This window comes from Tachyglossus aculeatus, chromosome 26 (genome assembly GCF_015852505.1).
Source record: "Tachyglossus aculeatus isolate mTacAcu1 chromosome 26, mTacAcu1.pri, whole genome shotgun sequence".
Classification (NCBI taxonomy): Eukaryota; Metazoa; Chordata; class Mammalia; order Monotremata; family Tachyglossidae; genus Tachyglossus; species Tachyglossus aculeatus.
In genome coordinates, this window is record NC_052091.1 from 9623849 (window position 1) to 9645091 (window position 21243).

General features: G+C 44.1%; 1 protein-coding gene across 4 annotated transcripts in view; it reads left to right on the forward strand.

Moving 5' to 3' along the window:
- The first annotated feature begins 4883 nt into the window (after nt 1-4883).
- PIAS1 (protein inhibitor of activated STAT 1) overlaps nt 4884-21243 on the forward strand; it is a 163263-nt gene continuing 146903 nt past the window's right edge. For 2 of the 4 annotated variants that reach the window (XM_038767232.1, XM_038767236.1), the window contains exons 1-2: nt 4884-4983; nt 17748-17836. The gene's annotated coding sequence lies outside the window, so the exon portion shown is untranslated. The remainder of the gene's footprint in view (nt 4984-17747; nt 17837-21243) is intronic. The other 2 variants (XM_038767233.1, XM_038767237.1) reach the window with 1 other exon arrangement.

Here is a 21243-nt window from a genome sequence, read left to right on the forward strand (position 1 = left end):
ACACAGTAAGCTCTTAAAAGATACCATTAAAAATACATACTCTTGCTGTTCTCAGTCCCTAGAAAGCAGGGTAGTTTGCAGGAGGGAAGGGGCGTTCAGCTGAGGTGCTTTGCTTTGGCTTTCCAAACTGTCTTAAAGAAGGGAATAAAAGTTGGGGGCAGAGCTGGAGATTTGAGTATGCATAGGCTGCTAATTGTGAATGTACGTCGAATTATATGATACAGCGTGAGCCTATATAACCCCTCCATAAAAATCCCAGCAGTAAAGCATTACCTTAAAATAACAGCTGGGGCAACTATGAGCAGACTTCAAAAGATAATGCTGGAGTGTGGCTTTAAATACCAGCAGGCTCAGCTAATCTCAGAAATGCATGAGCAGGAAGAATTCCATGGCCAAGAGCCCAAACAGAAACTTTAAAGAGTGCTAGTAAACTCGGGGCAGTAGAATGAAGAGCAGGGCGAGGAATATAAAAATTGAATCAAATCTTTAACCTTGAGTGCAAAATGCATTTGTGTTGGCAGAAGCCCCATTCCGAAAGAAGCCACATCCCATTTTTTCAGAACAGACAGGTTTAGTTCCGTTGTTTGAAACTTCTAGGCTGTTAGTTCATTGTGGGCAAGGAATATGTCTGTTTATTGTTGTATTGTGCTCTCCCAGGTGCTTAGTACAATGCTCTGCACACAGTAAATGCTCAATAAATACGATTGAATGAATGAATTAGATCTGGTTGTCTGAATGGAAGAAGGACCTCCCCCTAGTCCCCGCACCCTCTGCTCAATGGGAACTGGTCTAATAATAATAATAACAGCTGTGGTATTTGTGAAGCACTTACTCTGTGCTAGGCACTGTACTAAGCGCTGGGGTAGATGCAAAATATTCGGGTTGGACACAGTACCTCTCCCACCCCAGTTTAAGGAGTTAGGGATGTCAGAATGGAAATCAGGGCAAATAAGGAGACAAGTATGTGGCCTAGTGGAAAGACCATGGGCTTGGAAGCCAGAGGCCCTGGGTTCTAATCCTGGCTCTGCCACTTGCTGGTTGTGTGACCCTAAGCAATTTTTTTTTTGCATTTGTCAAGTGCTTACTGTGTGCCAAGTACTGTACTAAACACTAGGGTAGATACAAGCTAATTAGTTTGGAAACAGTCTGTGCCCCAAATGGGGCTCAATGTCTTAATCCCCATTATTACAGATTATTATGATGTATTTGTTAAGTGCTTACTATGTGCCAAGCATTGTACTAAGCACTGGGGTAGATACAAGGTAATCAGGTTGCCCCACGTGGGGCTCACAGTCTTAATCCCCATTTTACAGCTATCAGGCACAGAGAAGTTAAGTGACTTGCCCAAGGTCACACAGCAGAAAAGTGGTGGAGTCAGGATTAGAACCCAGGTCATTCTGACTCTCAGGCCCATGCTCTATCTGCTAGGCCAAGATGCTTCTTGTTTCACTTACCTTCTCTGTGCTTCAGTTACTTCATCTGTAAAATGGGGTATAAGACTGTGAGCCCCATGTGGGATACAGGCTGTGTCCAACCTGATTATCTTGTCTCTACCCCAGCCTTAGTAAAGTGTCTGGCACATAGTAACCACTTAAGAAATATCATTAAAAAATAATAAATAAATGCTCACTGCTGCTGGATTGCAAACTCTTTGAGGCAGGGATTGTGATATTTACCTCTATTGTATTCTTCCAAAGCACTTGGCAACAGTGTTCTACCCCATAAGTGCTGAACAAATACTATTGATTTAGTTGATTGACATCAGAGTCAAAGGAAACTGTGAATTGCTGAGTTTTGAGCTCAGGAGAGACAGTCAGAGAGGATAGGAATACCCCATGATTAATTTCTGCCTGTTCGCCTTTCACATAATGCTGTAACATTTTAGAAATCTGTCTTCCTCCCTCAAATATATGATCAATGGCAGAAAAAATAATGCCACATATCACCCTTAAAATCTGGTATGATTTTGAAGCTGGAGGCATTGGGCAAAGTGGTGCAACTTGCTTGTAATTCTGGGTCAGAATCAAAGATTCTTATAAACACTCCGGCCATCACTTACACTTATGTATCTATTCATCAATCAGTTAATCATATTTATTGAGCGCTTACCGGGTGCAGAGCACTATACTAACTGCTTTGGAGAGTGCCCTTCCTCCATACTTGTATATATATGTATATTCTATATTTGTATGTCTGTCTCCCTCATTATTGTGTAAGCACCTGTCAGGCTGGCTACTTAACTTGTATTTCTGTTGAAGTGTCAATCAGTCAATCAGTCACATTTATTGAGTGCTTTACTGTGTGCAGAGCACTGTACTAAGAGTTTGGGAGAGTGCAGTACAACCGAATTGGTAGACACGTTCTCTGCCCACAGTGAGCTTACAGTCTAGAGGGGGAGACAGACACTAATAGAAATAAATAACTGACGGATATGTACATAAGTGCTGTGGGGCTGAGGGTGGGAGTGAATAAGGAAGTGCAAATCCAAGTGCAAGTGGTCATAATAAAAGTATTCGTTGAGCTCCCACAGAGAATAATGGACTATACTAAGAGTTTGGGACAGTCCAATGGAAACAAGACATGTTCCCTGCCTCCAATGAGTTTACATTCCAAGGGGAAGACAGACATTAAAAATATTTACAAATAGGATATTCAGAACAAATAAATGGGCCGAACAATAAATCAAGCTCATATCCATAAACACTGAGGCAGGGCATAAATCAATAAGCAAGAGCAGCAGCCCCATGGTCTAATGTTTAGCGCTCTGAATCCAGCAATCTGAGTTCAAATCTTGGTGGGATCCTAAAATTGTGAGAAGCAGCGCAACGTAGTGGATAGAGCACAGGCCTGGGAGTCAGAGAGTCATGGGTTCTAATCCCTGCTCTGTCCCTTGTCTTCTATGTGACCTTGGGCAAATCACTTTGCTTCTTTGTGCCTCAGTTACCTCATCTGTAAAATGGGGATTGAGAGTGTGAGCCTCACATGGGACAGGGGCTGCATCCACCCCAATTTGCTTGTAACCACTCAGGTGCTTAGTACAATGCCTGGGACATGTAAGCACTTAACAAATACTATAATTGTTATTATTTTTATTATTAAGGGCTTAGACCTAGCTGATGGCTTGATGTGCATTGGTGTGTGGTGATTCCCAAGCACTTATTACAGTGCATGGCATTCAGGTGCTCAATAAATGCCATTTACTACTACTAGTATACTACTACAGATTCCATCCTCCCCTTCAGCATTGGAGAGCTCCTCTTGGACCAGTCAATCAGTCAATCACTGGTACTTATTGACCAGTTACCATTTGCAGTGCACTGTATTAAGGGCTTGGGAGAGGACAAAATAACAGAGTTGTTAGACACATTCCCTGTCCACAACAAACTCACAGTCTAGAGGGGGATCCAGGAGGTTCCTTCATTTCCCTGCACCCAAGTGCTCATAATATCATTGATGATAACGAAATCCTATTGCCCCACCACAGAAAGCCTGAAATGATGAATAAAAATAATTGTGGTATTTGTTAAGCAATTACTGTGTGTCAGGCACTGTACTAAGCAGTCAGTCAGTTAATTGTATTTATTGAGAGCTTACTGTGTGCAGAGGCCCGTACTAAGTGCTGGGGAGAATAAATATAACAATAAACACCAGGGTAGATACAAGATAATATGTCCCTGTCCCACTTAGGGCTCATAGTCTTAACCCCCATTTGGCAGATGAGGGAACTGAGGCCCAGAAAAGTGAAGTGACTTGTCCAAGGTCACACAGCAGACCAGTGGGGAAGCTGGGATTAGAACCCAAGCCCTCTGACTCCCAGGCCCATGCTCTTTCCACAAGGTCTTGCTGCTTCTAATTGCCTGGGATTCAAACCTATGAATGCCATCCTTCCCCTTTTAAAGGATGAGAACTCCGTTTGTCCTTGGCCAGATTTCAGGGACTCCTCCCATCAATCATCAATCCTATTTATTGAGCACTCACTGTGTGCAGAACACTACTAAGTGCTTGGGAGAGTACAAAATAATAGAGTTGGTAGTCACGTTTCCTGCTCACAACTGAGTTCTGTCATCCATGAGTTCTCAACAATAAATGAAGGGAATCGGGAAGTAACTCCTATTAACTCCTTAAACCCCTCAAGAAAGCAAGTCTACTGATTTGAAAATATCCAGGTTTTTTAAAGTATTCATCCATATCTTTGAGTTAGGGGCTCCCTTTTCTATTAGAGATAGGTGAAATACTGGTTATCTGATCATAGTTGAAGTTTTTTTTTTCTTTTAAAGTCAGAGGGAAGCATTAATTCAATCATTTATTCCTTCATCCAGTCGTATTTGTTGAACACTTACTGTGTGCAAAACACTGTTCAAAGCGCTCAGGGGAGTAGAATATAACAATAAACAGACACATTCCCTGCACGCAACGAGTTTACAGTCTAGAGGATTGAAAACCCCCTCCTTTCTTCAAGTGTTTGGGTTGGACACAGTCCCTGTCCCCTGTGGGGGACAGATGAGGGAACTGAAGCATAGAGAAGTGAAGTGGCTTACCCAAGGTCACACAGCAGACAAGTGGAAAAGTCGGAATTAGAACCCCAAGTCCTTCTGACTCTCAGGGCTGTGCTCTATCCCCTAGGCCATACTGCTTTTTGCTGCTGAAATGTTACGTGTGCGTGCAGCTTGATTAAATGACATCACACATATTCTGGGCGGGGGTGGGGGTTTGTGAGTGAGGGGCAGCCTTGTAGGCTCTCTTTCAGGCTCGTGGAATGTTTGAGGTGGATCATGACCTAATCCATTGTTGCATGTCTCTGACAATGGGCCTGGAGCCTGCTTTCCTTCAAGAATCCAAAGCAAGCCCCAGTTCCCTGATACGAGTGGGGAAAGAAGAGGCACCTTCCGCCCCACTCACTTGTTGGGGTCTTGGCAGCAGAATTATCTGGAGCTTCCAGGACCACCATGACTTGGACCAAGCCCTGCTGACTCTCACCCTCCTGTAGGTATTGGGAAAACAGTAGTTAGTTCTCAGCACTAGGTTTTTCTCTTGAAGGGAGCAGCCCCATGGTAGAATTATTTTTGCCTAAGATAAGAAGCCCGTGTGGGCACCAAGACTCAGGAAATGGGCCTCCTCTCCACCACCAGGAATAAAGTTCTCGGGGTACAGGTGTTGAGGTGGCCTCCCTCCCCCCAAAAAACAAACTTGGAACAGTCCGTGGAGAGCACCTTCTGTAGGATCATCAGAAGTGTGGCCTAGTGGATAGAGCCCAGGTCTGGGAGTCAGAAGGACCTGGTTTCTAATCCCAGTTCCTCCACTTGTCTGCTCGGTGACCTTGGACAGGTCACTTTACTTCTCTGTGCCACAATTCCCTCATCTGTAAAATAGGGGTTAAGACTGTGAGCCCCAAGTGAGACCTGGACTGTGTCCAATCCAATTAGCTTGTATCTACCCCAGTGCCTAGTACAGTGCCTTGCACATAGTAAGCATTTAACGATTGCCTTAAAAAAAAAATTCCCCAGATCTTTGTCCCTTTTGTGAGGAAGGAAGGAAAAGGCATTTGTCAGGTTCAGGGGGGCTTTCTTAGTTTTTTTTCTCCACTCCCGAAAGACCTGACTTTTGTGGCCAAGGAACTGTCTTCAGGTAGCAAGATCCCAGCCCAATTTCTGTACTCTATTTATTTGTAACTTTTAGACTTTTAGACTTTTTAGACTGTGAGCCCACTGTTGGGTAGGGACTGTCTCTATGTGATGCCAATTTGTACTTCCCAAGCGCTTAGTACAGTGCTCTGCACATAGTAAGCGCTCAATAAATACGATTGATTGATTGATTGATTGATTGTAACAGTTACCTCTATGTATGAAATGCGGTGTAAGAGGAAATGAGTTTCATGTCTGAAAACTCAGATTTCAAGAAGGGAGAGTTTCCAACGAATTCAGACCTAAATGAATAGCCAAAAAGGAAAGCCAAAAGACTTCTCTAGAGCTCAGGCTGGGGTTTAGAACTGAACAATTGATTGGCCTCTGATCCACTCGATGAGAAAGAATGAGTCAGGAAGCAATTGGTAACAGTATATTGAGTGACCTCCCCTGAGTTTGGGGATTTTTGTGGAAAAGAACGGGAGTTTGTGGGTGATGGTTTGGAAGCAGAGTTAGAATAAGCCTGTTTCCCTGAGTGTTCACTCCATCCAGTTTATGTTGAAAGTGAGTTGAAGTGGTCCTTTGGAGTTTATGTGGGGAGTTTTGGTGGAGGACCAATATCAGTTTTCTTTTAGATAAATATACCCTTGTTTGTCCTCACCTAAACCATGAATGGAGATTTAGTTCACACATAGGTGCCTTGCAGGCAGAAAAGGCCAATATGGGAACCCACAGCCTTACTATATGGTATCCAAACAAATTCTGTTTTTTGCTCTGCTAGTTTTTTGTTTGCAATGCCTGCCTCCATTTTCATTTTTGCCTTCTTGTTTCACAAGGAGGAGCAGCATTGCTTAGTGGATAGAGCACGGGCCTGGGAGACAGAAGGTCACTTCATTTCTTTGGCTTCAGTTATCTCATCTGTAAAATGGAGATTGCGATTATGAGTCCACTGTGGGACAGGGACTGTGTTCAACACGATTTGCTTGTATCCACCCCAGTGCCTAATCCAGTGCCTGGCATGTAGGAAGTGCTTAACAAATACCATTATTATTATTATTGTAATCCTAAGGAGACTTCTGCTCAGAAAGATATGCTTCTTTCCTGATTGCCAGGGATCTGTCTGAGGCAAGAATTTTCTGGTTTTCACCATGCTACCTTATAGATGTGCCTCTCAGAGTGCACCTGGAAAGTTTCCAGTACTCTACCAGTCTTGGCTAAAGGAGGGAGAATCAAGAAAGAGGCCTAGCCATTCCATTCCTAGCTTGGCCAGTGGCTAGCGGGTGTAGCAATCTGCTACAAGTTCAAACTCACCTGTGCTGTGCAGCAGCAGCATGGAAGACAGTTGAAGGTGGAAACTCAAATTGACTGAGCGGAAGAAGGCAATGGTAAACCACTTCCGGATTTTTACCGAGAAAATTATATGGATACACTACCAGAACAATTGCAGATGGAGGTGGGGCATTCTGGGAGAGATGTGTCCATGGAGTGGCTATGGGTCAGAGATGACTCAACAGTATAAGTCAAGATAAGACCTTATAGATGGCGTGTCAGTAAGTGTACCTTGTTGAGGCTGGAGGCTGATGGAAAATACCAGCTCTTTTAGGTATGGAGGACAGTCCAGAATAACCAGTGTTTCTTTTCAGTCATCAATCACGTCAATCAATCGCTTAGTGTGTGCAGAGCACCATATGAAGCGGTTGGGAGAGTACAATATAATAGAGTTGGTAGGCAAGATTAAACCAGTCTGTAATATCAATTAAGTGCCTTACAGAGTGCAAAAAACTGCACAGAGAGCTTGGGAGAATACAATTATTAATAATAACAATAATTATAATAGTATTTGTTAAGCACTTAACTATATGCCAGGCACTGTACTGAGTGCTGGGATAGATACAAAGTAATCAGGTTGAACACAGTCCCTGCCCCAGTTAGGGCTCACAGTCTTAATCCCCATTTTCCAGATGAGGTAACTGAGGCCCAGAGAAGTGAAGTGACTTGCCCAGGATCAGATAGCATACAAGTAGCAGAGTCAGAATTAGAACCCAGGTTCTTCTGACTCCAGGGCCCGGGCTCTAGCCTTTAGGCCACGCGGCTTCTGTGGTGCAGTTTTATTGACCGCCACCACAGGACTACTGGCCATTTTGGCACCATTGCGCCTTAGAGGAGTGGAGGACAGGTGGAGCAAGTCGTCTGCAGCTTTGAAAAAATTTAGATCACTGAATAATGTTGAGCTACTGACTCCAAGAGTGGGTGGTGGCTTTGAAGATTTGCTCTACTCTTTTGAGTACAGTGATCATGGTTTGGGGAGCTTGAAGTGACATTAGTCAGGGCCAGGAGGGCAGATCCTGGGTGGTCTAGTGGAAAAAACATGGGAGTCATTCATTCATTTCATTCAATCGTACTCATTAAGCCCTTCCTGTGTGCTGTACTGAGCACTTGGGAGAGAACAATATAACAACAAAAAGACACATTCCTGCCCACAATGAGCTAACAGTCTAGAGGGGGAGACAGACATTAATATAAATAAATAGATTAATAAATAAATAATACAGTTGTGTTCATATGTCTTGTGGGGATGGGAGGGAGGATGAATGAAAGAGCAAGTAAGAGCAGCGTAGAAGGGAGTGGGAGAAGAGGAGAGGAGGGCTTAGGGAAGGCTTCATGGAGGAGATGGGTCTTCAATAAGGTTTTGAAGTAGGGGAGAGAAATTATCTGTCTGATATGAGGAGGGAGGGCATTCCAGGCCAGAGGTAGGATGTGAGCGAGAGGTCAGCAGCGAGATAGGCGAGATCGAGGTACAGTGAGAAGGTTAGCATTAGAGGAATGAGTCTTGAGACATGGGTTTTAGTCCCTGTTCTGCCACTCACCTGCCAGGTGACCTTGTGCAAGACATTTCACTCCTCTGTGCCTCAGTTTCCTCATCTGTCATATGGGTATTAAATACCTTTTTTCCCTCCTACTTGGAGTGTGACTGCTAGGCAGTTCTAGGACTGTCCAACCTGATCAACTTGAATCTTCTGCAGCACTTAAAACAGTGTTTGACACCTAGCAAGTGCTTAACAAAAAAGACTTAAGTGTTCAAAGTCAGGCTCACAGATTCTCCCAGTGATCTATCTAATCCATCTTCATTCTTCAAATGCTGTCAAGTCATTTCCAACCCATAGAGACTCCATGGACACACACTCTCTAGAATGTCCCATCTTGTGCTGTAAAGTCATTCCGGTGTATGTATCCATATAATTTTCTTGGTAAAGATACAGAAGTGGTTTACCATCACCTTCTTCCATGGAGTAAAATCTTGAGTCTCTGCCATTGATTTTGATCCATGTTTCGATCACTTGGTTCTTGGTCAATTCATAGGATGGGTCTATTGTTGTTGCAGCTTCAAAAAGCAGTTCATATGTGTCAAGAAAAAGGTTACCTGCTCTAAAAGGTTTCAATCCCCAATAGCCTCTCTCCTAGAGCTTCAAGGGAATCTTGTTCATGTAGGTAATTTCACTCAACCCTCTGAGTAAAAGGTGGTTATTGTTCAATGAGAGTTCTCCAAGAGGAGACAGCATGCAGTATAGCTCAGCCCCCCCACTGCTGTCACCTGACAGGAAGTTTTTCCTCACATCCATACAGATTTGTTTAAACCGTTCCTCTTTTTTGATTCTTCATAGCCCCAGAAAACAAGTGGGTAGCACCCTCCCCAGAGAAGCCCTCCAGAAATATGTAGGCAGTTAAATAACTCTTCAGTCAACCTTCAGTAACTTCACAGGAAGCAGCATGGCTTAGTGGATAGAGCACAGGCCTGGGAGTTGGAAGGACCAACTAATTCCAGCTCTAATTCCAGCTCTGCCACTTGTCTGCTGTGGGACCTTGGGCATGTCAGTTCACTTCTCTGGGCTTCAGTTACCTCATTTGGAAAATGGGGAACATGACTGTGATCCCCACATGGGTCATAAACTGTGTCCAACCTGTTTAGCTCGTGTCTACCCCAGCACTTAGAACAGTGTCTTGGCACATAGTAAGCACTTAAGTAATACCTTAGAAAATGGGAAATAGGGGTTTAGGAGAGAGTGGTGGCCTCTGGGTCATGGAAAATTCTGGGCTGAAGCTATCCCTCTCCAGCTGGTCGCACAACACTCCAGAAAACAAAGGAGTCATTGTTACCAGCCCGATGAACTGAGGTAAAGTTTTCAGCAGGGAAAGTAAACTGCTTCAAACATGAGCTAATGGTAACACCGAATTAATTAAATAGTTAACCATCTTAGTAAGTGTGAGTTGCTAAAATATTGGAAAAACTCCTTGCAAAGGTTTTTAGAGTTAACAGAGATTTTGAAAGTGCGTTTGTGCGTGTGTGTATGTCCTCTGTGAAAATAGTATTAGTGGACTTCGTTTCTGCATTACTTCATCCAGTTGCAATTCATGTGTTGGCGATCTCTTTTAGCGAGACTCTTTTAGAGCAGTGTGTAGTGCGAATTGTGAGTGTCTGGAGTGTGCAGTGACTCGCACTTAGTGTCAGGCTTTGGAGCCTGGAGTTGTTACCACGACTCTTGAGGCGTCTTTGATGGTAATAGATTTTTCTCCGCCAAGCACTTTAGAAGGCAAAAGGCAAGCAGACATCCCGTGACAGTTCAGGGCTGATAAAGAGGAGCGGACTGTAATTAGCCGACGATGTCTACTTATTGTTCGCATTGTACTGAACACTGTGAACCTGTAGCATGGGAGAGACTCTCAATTGCTGACCTACATCGTTTGGGCTAGGGGACTGTTTCCTATTAAGGTCTAAATAGAGAAGAGATACTAGCTGCTTTTATTTTTTTGTTTTTTAACTTCCTGTCAAGATTTCTCCTCATTAAGGCAAAAGAATCATCTTAGGCCAGAGCTGGGAAAATTTTATGTTGCTTGAAGGGAGACTTTTTTTTTCTTTTGCATCTTTATATGTCACATTATAGTATCTATTAATACTAGTGGTATCTGTTATGTTTACTGTGTGCCAGGCACTGTACTAAGCGCTAGAGTGGGTACAAGCACTTGTCTGCTGTATGGCCTTGGGCAAGTCACTTCACTCTCTGGGCCTCAGTTACCTCCTCTGTAAAATGGGGATAATAATAATAATAATAATAATGACATTTATTAAGTGCTTACTATGTGCAGAGCACTGTTTGAGACTGTGAGTCTCACATGGGACAGGGACTGTGTCTAACTTGATTTGCTTGCATCCACTCCAGTGCTTAGTACAGTGCCTGGCACATTTTAAGCAATTAACAAATATCACAATTAATAGAAATAAAAGTCAGGACTCCAGGCTGCAAAGATATTATCAATCAGTGGTATTTATTGAGCTCAGCAGTGGATTGAGTAATAAACCATCATGATCGTCCCATATCCCTCCTACCATTCCTTTCCAAACTCCTTGAACGAGTTGTCTACACGCGTTGCCTAGAATTCCTCAACAACAACTCTCTCCTCGACCCCCTCCAGTCTGGCTTCCGTCCCCTTCATTCCACGGAAACTGCGCTCTCAAAGGTCACCAATGACCTCCTGCTTGCCAAATCCAACGGCTCATACTCTGTCCTAATCCTCCTCGACCTCTCAGCTGCCTTTGACACTGTGGACCACCCCCTTCTCCTCCACACGTTATCTGACCTTGGCTTCACAGACTCCGTCCTCTCCTGGTTCTCCTCTTATCTCTCCGGTCGTTCTTTCTCAGTCTCTTTTGCAGGCTCCTCCTCCCCCTCCCATCCTCTTACGGTGGGGGTTCCCCAAGGTTCAGTGCTTGGTCCCCTTCTGTTCTCAATATACACTCACTCCCTTGGTGACCTCATTCGCTCCCACGGCTTCAACTATCATCTCTACGCTGATGACACCCAGATCTACATCTCTGCCCCTGCTCTCTCCCCCTCCCTCCAGGCTCGCATCTCCTCCTGCCTTCAGGACATCTCCATCTGGATGTCCGCCCGCCACCTAAAGCTCAACATGTCGAAGACTGAGCTCCTTGTCTTCCCTCCCAAACCTTGTCCTCTCCCTGACTTTCCCATCTCTGTTGACGGCACTACCATCCTTCCCGTCTCACAAACCCGCAACCTTGGTGTCATCCTCGACTCTGCTCTCTCATTCACCCCTCACATCCAAGCCGTCACCAAAACCTGCCGGTCTCAGCTCCGCAACATTGCCAAGATCCGCCCTTTCCTCTCCATCCAAATTGCTACCCTGCTCATTCAAGCTCTCATCCTATCCCGTCTGGACTACTGCACCAGCCTTCTCTCTGATCTCCCATCCTCGTGTCTCTCTCCACTTCAATCCATACTTCATGCTGCTGCCCGGATTATCTTTGTCCAGAAACGCTCTGGACATATTACTCCCCTCCTCAAAAACCTCCAATGGCTACCGATCAATCTGCGCATCAGGCAGAAACTCCTCACCCTGGGCTTCAAGGCTGTCCATCACCTCGCCCCCTCCTACCTCACCTCCCTTCTCTCCTTCTACTGCCCAGCCCGCACCCTCCGCTCCTCCACCACTAATCTCCTCACTGTACCTCGCTCTCGCCTGTCCCGCCATCGACCCCCGGCCCACGTCATCCCCCGGGCCTGGAATGCCCTCCCTCTGCCCATCCGCCAAGCTAGCTCTCTTCCTCCCTTCAAGGCCCTGCTGAGAGCTCACCTCCTCCAGGAGGCCTTCCCAGACTGAGCCCCTTCTTTCCTCTCCCCCCTCGTCCCCCTCTCCATCCCCCCGTCTTACCTCCTTCCCTTCCCCACAGCACCTGTATATATGTATATATGGTTGTACATATTTATTACTCTGTTTATTTATTTATTTATTTATTTTACTTGTACATTTCTATCCTACTTATTTTATTTTGTTGGTATGTTTGGTTCTGTTCTCTGTCTCCCCCCTTTTAGACTGTGAGCCCACTGTTGGGTAGGGACTGTCTCTATGTGATGCCAATTTGTACTTCCCAAGCGCTTAGTACAGTGCTCTGCACATAGTAAGCGCTCAATAAATACGATTGATTGATTGATTGATTGATCATTGTGGCTTTCCTCCTTGTTAGAAGCAGTGTAGCCTAGTGGATAGAGTACGGGCCTGGGAGACAGTAGGACCTATGTTCTAATCCCGGCTCCTCCACTTGTCTGCTCCATGTTCTTGGGCAAGTCACTTCACTTTTCTGTGCCACAGTTTACTTCATCTGTGAAATGGGGATTAAGATTGTGAGTCCTATGCCTTCCTTCTTATAAGAAACAGCATGACCTAGTGGAAAGAGCTTGGGCCTGGCAGTCAGTAGGACCTTGGTTTTAATCTCAGATCCTCCACTTATCTAGTGTTTGTGCTTGGGCAAGTCCCTTCACTTCTCTGCACCTCTGTTTACCTCATCTGTAAATTGGGGATTAAGTTGGTGAGTCCCAGGTTGGGCAGGGACTGTGTCTGACCTGATTATCTTGTATGTATCCCAGTTTACAGTACAGTGCCTGGCACATGGTAAGTGCCTAACAGATGCCTTTAAAATAAGGTAACTGTGAGCTGATGGATACCTCCACTTCTTCCATCATGTCTCCTCCCTGTCTGCTCTCCCAGGGCAAAAGCTTTGCTCATTGTGTCTCTCCCCCTCTAGACTGTAAACTCACTGTGGGCAGGGAATGTGTCTGTTATGTTATACTCTCCCAAGCACTTAGTACAGTGCCCTGAACACAGTAAGCACTTAAAAATGTGATTGACAGCTGTTTATAGATCTGTGCATGTCAATAAATTACATATCATAAATTATTTATATTAATGTCTGTCTCCCCCTCTAGATTGAAAGCTTGTTGTGGGCAGGGAACGTGTCTACCAATTCTGTTGTACTCCCCCAAGTGCTTAATATAGTGCTTGGCACACAGTTAAAGCTCAATAAATACCATTGATTGATTGGTTGATTTTTGCTTGGCCACAATAATTGTGGTATTTGTTAAGCAATTACTATGTGTCAGACACTGTACTAAGTGCTGGGGGGGAAATACAAGCAAATCAGGTTAGGCACAGTCCCTGTCTCACACTGGGCTCATAGTCTTAATCCCCATTTTACAGATGAGGTAACTGAGGCACAGAGAAGTGAAGTGACTTGCCCAAGGTCACACAGCAAACAAGTGGCAGAGCCATAAAAATCCAGACTCCATTTTACCTGCATGCACTCTTCTCTCAACCACCCTAATAGGCATACAGGCATGGTTTTGTCATCGAAGTGCTTAGTGCAGTGCCAAGCTCTTAGTACAGCGCTCTGCATACGGTGCTCAATAAATGCTACTGATTAATTAGGGTCAGTGGATCATCTCTGGTAGCCTGAGAAAGTCGGGGGTTTTGTGCTGCCAACAACTCAATCCAGATTACACTGGATAAAGTAGCAAACGCCACCCACCCCCAACCCAGAAAACTCCACACCACGTCTCTCCTGATTTCTCTGCCACAGTCTTGCAGCTGGCAGACTCAGATAACAGCAAATTCCATCATGAAAAGTCCCCTTTCCTCCCCTGTCCTCCGCCCTGTTCCTATGTCCACTCCACCTCAGGGGCCCTTAACAAGGTCTGCGTCTCAGCTCCTGCTTTGACACTGGACCACCCGTCTTCCCTTTTCCCTGCCTCAGCCTAGCTGGTAGACAGAGATAACAGAGGGGAGGGCAGATAAAAATAACAACCCCACTTTCCTCTTGTCTCTTATTTGAAATACAAATAAATTCTGGGCCCAATACAATGAACTCCTTTCCCAAGAAACCTTGGGTTTACCACTTGGAAGGCAATGACCCAAATGGTCTATTTAGGGTTCATTCTTTCAAAGGAGTTTATTTCCCCAAACATTATGTTATATCTTTGATCAAGGGCCCCAAGATGCTTTATAACTGAGGTAGGGTTTCATGGGCAGAGAGAATGGGAAAATGGAAGAGTGGGAAAGGGGTTTTTCAGAAGGCAGTCCGAAGAACCTTAAGTGGTGACCTTTTTTAAAAAAATAATAATAATAATGGTATTTTTCAAGGGCCTACTATGTGTCAGGCTCTGTACTAAGTGCTGGGGTAGGTACAAGCTGATAATCTTAGACACAATTCATGTCCCTCATGGGGCTCGTGGTCTTAATCCCCATTTTATAGATGAGGGAACTGAGGTCCAGAGAAATGAAGTGATTTACCCAAGGTCACACAGCAGACGAGCTGCAGAGCCTGGATTAGAATTCAGGTCCTTCTGACTCTTGGGCCCATGCTGTATCCATTAGGCTGCGCTGATCATTGTCGGCCAACAGTCTCCACATTTCCTCAGATGGGGAAAAACAAGCCCTCAAGGAGGTTGGGTGATTTGCCCAGAATGAATGTGTTGCTGAGTCAACACCAGTGATGAGCATGAGTTTTAAGTGTTAGAGATGGCCCTCTCTTTGTATTCCTTTTCAACTTCCCAAAGATCCTGTTCTCTATCCTTCCTCCATTTTCCTTCAATCACTTCTCTTTTCTTCAATCTTGGACCCCACTGAAAAGTCAGTTCCATGGTAACTGACTTTTCCACCACTTGTCTGCTGTATGACCTTGGGTAAGTTGCTTCATTTCTCTGTGCCTCTGTTACCTCATCTGTAAAATGGGGGTTGAGAATGTGAGCCCCACATGGGAAAGCAACTTAATTTGCTTGTATCCACCCCAGCACTTAGTACAGTGCCTGGCCCATAGTAAGCGCTTAACTAATACCTCTAGGCTGTAAGCTCGTTGTGGGCAGGAAATGTCTCTGATTATTGTATTGAACCCTCAGAAGCGCTTTGTACAGTGCTCTGCACACAATAAGCACTCAATAAATACAGATGAATTAATTAATTCATTCATTCAATCGTATTTATTGAGCGCTTACTGTGTGCAGAGCCCTGTACTAAGTGCTTGGGAAGTACAAGTGGCGGAGTCGGATTTAGAACCCAGGTCCTTCTGACTTCCAGGCCTGTGTTCTATCTACTAGGCCACACTGCTTCTCCCTTCTTCCGGAGAGGCAACAGTTAGTGGCTAATCTCCAGGGCTCTGATTTATTGTGGAAGTGCTTATTGTTTGGGTGGATTGTTAAGGAATGTGTAATTAGCAGGATGTATGAGATGATGCTCAACTCAGATGATTCCTGACCCTACGATTTCTCCTCCCAGGACTGGGAAGTCTTCTGACTTCAGGAGTGCAAAATGATGCTCATTAGAAGCAGCATAGCCCAGTGGCAAGAGCACGGACTTGGGTGTAAGAAGACATGGGTTCTAATTCTGGCTGCACCACTTGTCTGCTTTGTGACTTTGAGCATGTCACTTCATTTCTCTGGGCCTCAGTTCCCTCATCTGTAAAATGGGGATTAAGACTGTGAGCCTCATGTGGGACTAGTTCTGTGTCCAACCTGATTAGCTTGTATCTACCCCAGTGCTTAGAACAGAGCTTGGCACATACTAAGTGCTTAACAAGTACCATAATAATATGAATAATAATTATTATTAGTATTATTAAGAGACCCCCAAGGAAGCTCATCTCCTTTACATTAGCAGTCCAGGATGAAGACAGTCAGGGGAACAGTTAAATTTCTTCAGACTTTGGAATTTCTAGACTGCGAGCCCATTGTTGGGTAGGGACCGTCTCTATATGTTGCCAACTTGTACTTCCCAAGCGTTTAGTACAGTGCTCTGCACACAGTAAGTGCTCAATAAATATGATTGAATAAATGAATTAATAACATAATGTAACTTTTTAGTCTGAAACAGCTGGGAATGATGAATAAAATGGTAAAATGTGCAATAACTGATGCTCCTCCTCGGCTTGCGGCTGGTTCTGGGGCTGGCAAGTGGAATCTGCATAAGGTGGCCATTCTGTCAGTCAATCAATGGTATTGATTGATTGTACTAAGCATTCGGGAGAGTACAATACAGCAGAATTTGTGGACACATTCCCTGCCCATAACGAGTTTACAGTATAGAGGGGAAGGACATTAATATAAACAAATAATTTCTAATATAAAATTTAAAGATATATACATAAGTCTTGTGGGGCTGGGAGTGGGACGAATATCAAATGTCCAGAGGTCACAGATCCAAGTGCATAGATGATGAGGGAGGTGGGGGGAAAAAAAGGCTTAGTCAAGGAAGGCCTCTTGGAGGAGATGTGATCTTAACAATGCTTTGAAGGTAGAGAGAGTGGTGGTCTGGTGTATATGCATGGGGAGGGACTTCCAGGCCAGGGGGAGGATTTGGGAAAGGGGTTGGCAGTGAGATTGATGAGACTGGACCACAGTGAGTTAGCTGGCATTAAAGAAGAGCGGAGTATGCAGGCTGAGATGTAGTTGGAGATTAACAAAGTGAGGTAGAATGGAGACTATAAGCAGCATGGCCTAGTGAATACAGCACATGTCTGGGAATCAGAAGGATCTGGGTTCTAATCCCAAATCTGCCACGTCTTGACTGTGCGACTTTGACCAAGTCATTTCACTTCTCTCTGCCTCAGTTACCTCATCTGTCAAGTGGAGCCCCGTGCGGTACAAGGACTGTGTCCAGCCTGATTTACTTGCATCCATCCAAGCGCTTAGTACAGAGCCTGGCACATAGAGCTTAACAAATACCAGTATTATTATAATTATTATTATTATTATGGGCAGGAAAGATGTGCGCTTATTCTCTTGAACACTCCCAAGCGCTTAGAAGAGTGCTCTGCACAAAGTGCTTAATAAATACCATTGATTGATTGATTGATGGGGAAAGCTGATTGAATCTAGAGGGAGCTAGATCTTGCAGTCTTTTGCCTCTGCTGTAACTTTCCCAAAGCCTTATTGTATTATTACAGTGCTTTGAGCTCAATAGGTGCTCATTAAATACCATCGCTACTTCCACTACTCACCTTACCTCATAGACCTGTGAGGGATATTCTTTACTGGCAAATAGGATTATCAGTTTGTTTTTTGAGAAGCACAGAAAAATCATGGGTTTAAGTGGTGCTTCGTTGTACTGTATTTGGAAACATTTCTAAATGTTAGCAGCTCTTACCAATTCTTTGGCATAAGTTTTTAGAAAGAGAGAAAAAGGGAAGGAGAGAAAGAAGAAGGAGAGAGGTGGGAGTTGGAGGAGGGGAGAGAATTTTGTAAAACGGAAAATTAGCTTGGCTTTATTTATTTAATTTTTTTTCAGTTGGAAGATCTGAGTTCTATCTGTCACCACTTCGTTACTGCCATAAAAACCATTGATTGTGCAGGGGGTCGCTCTGTCCTCTGAATACGGTAACCCAAACGAGATTTAAATGATGAAACCATTCGTTACTTCTAGGAAATATTAAACATTCATCACGAGATTGCTGAACAGCAATGCAAACACTTGATCACAATACCAAATTATTTATAGGAATCAATTTACAGTCTATTTATAAAATGTGTATGAGGCTTTATCTTGAATGAGGGCAGAAAGTCATTAATTTCATCTGGATCACAAGGAAAAAAAAATCCAACTCCAATATTTACTGAAGAGTGTCAATATCCTAGCCAAACCACAGCAGACTCACATTAGCCAGTTTGCATTTTTTTTTTCGAATACTGCATTTACTGCATGTTTCTGACTGTAAGGATTTTTTGATATCAGGTAGCAGCTGAACTTGTATTAGTTAAAATCCACTTTTTCCTCCTTAGAAACGTCTTTACTTTTGTCACTAGGGCACTTTCTTGGAGTCTGTTGGTGGCAATGTCACCCTTCTCTGCCTCATCTTTCTCATCTGTGAGGGAAGGAATGGCCAGAACTAGACATCTGGGTATTTGCCCACAGAGAAGCAGCATTGCCTAGTGGTTAAAGCCCGGGCCTGGGAGTCAGGGGACCTGGGTTCTAATTCCGCCTCTGCCCCTTACCTGCTGGGTGACCTTGAGCAAGTCACTTAAATTCTCTGTGCCTCAGTTACCTCATCTATAAAATGGGGATGAAATACCTTTTGGGAAGCAGCCTAATGGATAGAGCACAGGCCTGGGAGTCAGAAGGATCTGGGTTCTAATCCTGTCTCCACCACCTGTCTGCTGGGTGACCTTGGGGTTAGGGTTAAGCCCCTTAACTTCTCTGTGCATCAGTTACCTCATCTGTAAAATGGGGATGAAGACTGTGAGTCCCCCATGGGACAACCTGATCACCTTGTAACCTCCTCAGGGCTTAGAACAGTTCTTTGCACATAGTAAGTGCTTAATAAATGCCATTATTATTATTATTATTATTATTATTACTTAACAAATATCAGAATCATTTCTAATCACTCGGGAGAATACAATAGAAGAATAGACAGACGTTCCCTGCCTGCAACAAACTTATAGTCTAGAGGGGGAGACTGACATTAATAGAAATCAATAAATAACAGATATGGACATAAGCGCTGTGGGGCTGGTAGGGGATGAATAAAGAGAGAGAGTGCAGAAGGGAGTGGGAGAGGAGGAAAGGGGGCGTAGTCATGGAAGGCCTCTTGGAGGAGATGTGTCTTCAATAAGGCTTTGAGAATGGGGAGAGTAATTATCTGTCGGATATGAGGAAGGAGGGCATACCAGGCCAGAGATAGGATGTGGGTGCGGGGTTGGTGGCAAGATAGGCAAGATGGAGGTACAGAGAGAAGCTTAGCATTAGAAGAGCGAAGTGTGCAGGCCTGGGTTGGAGTAGGAGAGTAGCGAGGAACTGACTTTTTAGGAAGGCTTTGAAGGAAGGAAAGATGTGGTTTGATAGAGCCGAGAAGGGGAGGGAGTTCCGGCATAGGGAGAATCAGGGAGAGGGTTGGTGGAGGACTTGAGGTTTTTTGTGGCCCATTTCTTGGGGGAGGAGCACTGTGCTGCCCTCAGGAGCTCCAGATCGGAGAATGCAGCTCACTGTTAGAAAAGATTTGGGCAAAATGTTAACAGGACCATAAATGCATAATGTTGATAATGTTGCTCTTTAGAATACAGGCTCTAAACAAATAACATCATTTATCTCCACCCAGAAGGAAGAATAACAGTACTTAATGGAATTAAGACAATTTTCACACCACCCCCATTTTATCTTGAAAGTGCAGTAAAAAGTCAACAATAGAACAGGAAGAATGTGTTAAACGGTTATTTTTTCTTAAGCCTGGTCCTGAATTCAATTTTATTTTTCTTTTCTGTCCTCTTCCCTCTCTACTTCCCTCTTTTTCATTCATTCGTTCATTCAGTCTCTTTTCCCAGGTGACCCAAACTCATTCTCCTTTTCCCCATCTCCCCGACCAAAATCCTTGCCCTCCCCACCCCTCCGCCCTGATTTTCAGCAAATTGAAAAGGCCAATATGGCCTAGTTGAAACAGCTACTTCTGAGAGGACAGTGACAGGTGGTGAGGTCAGCAAGGTTTTGAAAGCCTGGCAAAACCCTGGAAGAGTGCTCGTTTAAAGGACATTACAACTACTACTTAGCATTTCCCTTTGTCAGAGCACTTTACCAAAGCTAATCCTCCCAGTGCCCTGGGAGAGAGAATTCCCCATTGACAGATGGGGAAATGAGCAGAGAGAGGCCAAATACTTATTCAAGGTCATATGGTAAATCATTGGAGGGGCCAGGAATAAAATTCAATTCTCCTACTTTGGTCTCATTCCTTACCTATTAGACAATCTGACCTTCTCCAATTTCCATTTTAGTGACGCGCACAATCTCTCTCTTTCTCCCTCCCCCTTCTCTCTCCCTTTCTCTCTCTCATCTCTCTCTCTCTCTCTCTCTCCCTCTCCTTCCCTAGAGTAAACACCATGAGAGCCAGCAACTGAGGTAGGATTAGTGCAGTGAATTTCCTCTGCCCACACTTTAATGGAGTGTTTTGTTTTCTCTTTCTCTTATTTTTTTATGGTATCTGTTAAGCTTTACTCTGTGTCACTGTTCTGAGCGCTGGGGTAAATACAGGTAAACTGGGTGGGACGACCCTGTTCCTCTTGGGGCTCACAGACTAAATAGGAGGGAGTAAAGGGATTCAATCCCCATTTTATAGTTGAGGAAACTGAGGCACAGAGAAGTCAAGTGACTTGCCCAAGGTCACAAAAACAAGCAATTGGCAGAGTCCGGATTAGAACACAGGCCCTTCAGACTCCCAGATCTGTGCTCTATCAACTAGGCCCCACTGTCAGAGTGATGTGGCCAGTCAGCTGACCGACTTCCTCTAAAATTGAGGCCCATTTTAGGATTCTCTTTGAAATCTCACAGCAGAATTTTCTCACTATAATTCCAAGCATGTTTCACAATATTGCCATCCTAAGAAGAGCTCATAGGAAAGGCACAATTAACAGAGGAACATAATTTGAGGGTACACAAATATATTAGGTACCAAGCCAAGTTGTCTCTCCATTGGGTGATATTTCTAGAATCCAGGAGCAAAGATAGCAACTCAAACAGTGCAGACTGAACCATTTGTCACGCTTTATTTTTACAAGATTTTTTTTTTCCCCAAGAGTTGAGTAGATGAGGGGAGGGAAGCAGCAAAGTTTTCTTTCTTTTTTTTTTTTTTTTTTTTTTTTTGCAAAAGCTTCAAGATCGAGTGCAGCTTTTCCAGAAAATTGCCGTTTCAGATAACTTATTTCATTTCTAAAAGTATGTTAATCAGGAGATTGGAGGAACATTTAAAGACAGCATGACTCCAGCAACGGGAGTGAACAATGTAAAGTTCAAAAATAGT